The sequence below is a fragment of the Durio zibethinus genome, unplaced genomic scaffold (genome assembly GCF_047325235.1).
Source record: "Durio zibethinus cultivar Kanyao isolate XHJ-2024 unplaced genomic scaffold, ASM4732523v1 HiC_scaffold_3, whole genome shotgun sequence".
NCBI classification, from domain to species: domain Eukaryota; kingdom Viridiplantae; phylum Streptophyta; class Magnoliopsida; order Malvales; family Malvaceae; genus Durio; species Durio zibethinus.
This window is the reverse complement of record NW_028323044.1, coordinates 8,432,134-8,434,633: the sequence shown is the minus strand read 5'-3', so window position 1 is coordinate 8,434,633 and position 2,500 is coordinate 8,432,134.

Genomic DNA, 2,500 nt, shown 5'->3' with positions numbered 1-2,500 from the left:
GAGTACCGCCGGAGAACCTGACCGGCGGCATTGGGGTTCCGGCGATTGGGAGGGGGGCCGGGGGGGTGTGCGCAAATGATGTGCGATGGGTGCTGGTACTTGGCCTTGTGTTGGCCCCCTATCCCTCATCAAACCTCTGAGAATTCACACCCCCTTAAAGAGCATTTGAGATTTTACAGGTTTGCTACCAGTAGCCGTTAAAGTGTCTGAAATGGGGACACTTTTTTCAAACGGTCACAAAATCTTCTCTACTTCGAGTTTTTAGCTGAATTTTTTTGTGCATGCCAACAAAAATAGAAGGATCATGCCTACAAAATTTGGTGCCAAAAATCCTTATAAAAAAATTTTAAAAAATCCCGAACCGCAAAAAGTTTCGAAAATCGTGAAAAATAGAAAACGAGTCATCTTCCAACGAAACTTCACGTGAAGGCTTAGGGGACCATTGTATGAATTTACAAGCCATAAAAATGGCATTGGCACGACAGAAATTTGAAGATGTGCCTAAACCCACCAGGGCCCAGCGTGTGCCGATGGTGGTCGAGGCAACCGCCCGCACCAGGGCCCAGCGTGTGCCGATGGTGCTCGAGGCAACCTGTCGCACCAGGGCCCAGCGTGTGCCGATGGTGATCGAGGCAACCTGCCGCACCAGGGCCCAGCGTGTGTCCATGGTGGTCGAGGCAAGCGCCCGCACCAGCGCCCAGCGTGTGCCGATGGTGCTCGAGGCAAGCGCCCGCACCAGGGCCCAGCGTGTGCCGATGGTGCTCGAGGCAAGCGCCCGCACCAGGGCCCAGCGTGTGCCGATGGTGGTCGAGGCAACCGCCCGCACCAGGGCCGATAGTGTGCCGATGGTGCTCGAGGCAACCTGTCGCACCAGGGCCCAGCGTGTGCCGATGGTGATCGAGGCAACCTGCCGCACCAGGGCCCAGCGTGTGTCCATGGTGGTCGAGGCAAGTGCCCGCACCAGCGCCCAGCGTGTGCCGATGGTGCTCGAGGCAACCTGCCGCACCAGGGCCCAGCGTGTGCCGATGGTGCTCGAGGCAACCTGCCGCACCAGGGCCCAGCGTGTGCCGATGGTGCTCGAGGCAACCTGCCGCACCAGGGCCCAGCGTGTGCCGATGGTGCTCGAGGCAACCGACCGCACCAGGGCGGAGCGTGTGCCGATGGTGGTCGAGGCAGGCGCCCGCACCAGGGCCCAGCGTGTGCCGATGGTGCTCGTGGCAACCGACCGCACCAGGGCCGACCGTGTGCCGATGGTGCTCGAGGCAAGCGGCCGCACCAGGGCCCAGCGTGTGCCGATGGTGGTCGAGGCAACCGCCCGCACCAGGGCCCAGCGTGTGCCGATGGTGCTCGAGGCAAGCGCCCGCACCAGGGCCGAGCGTGTGCCGATGGTGGTCGAGGCAAGCGCCCGCACCAGGGCCCAGCGTGTGCCGATGGTGCTCGAGGCAACCGACCGCACCAGGGCGGAGCGTGTGCCGATGGTGGTCGAGGCAAGCGCCCGCACCAGGGCCCAGCGTGTGCCGATGGTGGGCGAGGCAACCTGCCGCACCAGGGCCCAGCGTGTGCCGATGGTGATCGAGGCAACCGACCGCACCAGGGCCGAGCGTGTGCCGATGGTGCTCGAGGCAAGCTGCCGCACCAGGGCCCAGCGTGTGCCGATGGTGCTCGAGGCAACCTGCCGCACCAGGGCCCAGCGTGTGCCGATGGTGCTCGAGGCAACCTGCCGCACCAGGGCCCAGCGTGTGCCGATGGTGGTCGAGGCAACCTGCCGCACCAGGGCCCAGCGTGTGCCGATGGTGGTCGAGGCAACCTGCCGCACCAGGGCCCAGCGTGTGCCGATGGTGCTCGAGGCAACCGACCGCACCAGGGCGGAGCGTGTGCCGATGGTGGTCGAGGCAAGCGCCCGCACCAGGGCCCAGCGTGTGCCGATGGTGGTCGAGGCAACCTGCCGCACCAGGGCCCAGCGTGTGCCGATGGTGCTCGAGGCAACCGACCGCACCAGGGCCGAGCGTGTGCCGATGGTGCTCGAGGCAAGCTGCCGCACCAGGGCCCAGTGTGTGCCGATGGTGCTCGAGGCAACCGCCCGCACCAAGGCCCAGCGTGTGCCGATGGTGATCGAGGCAACCGACCGCACCAGGGCCCAGCGTGTGCCGATGGTGGTCGAGGCAACCTGCCGCACCAGGGCCCAGCGTGTGCCGATGGTGGTCGAGGCAACCTGCCGCACCAGGGCCCAGCGTGTGCCGATGGTGGTCGAGGGAACCTGTCGCACCAGGGCCCAGCGTGTGCCGATGGTGGTCGAGGCAAGTGCCCGCACCAGGGCCCAGCATGTGCCGATGGTGCTCGAGGCAACCGACCGCACCAGGGCCCAGCGTGTGCCGATGGTGCTCGAGGCAACCTGCCGCACCAGGGCCCAGCGTGTGCCGATGGTGGTCGAGGCAACCTGTCGCACAGGGCCCAGCTTTTGCCGATGGTGATCGAGGCAACCGGCCGCTCCAGGGCCCAG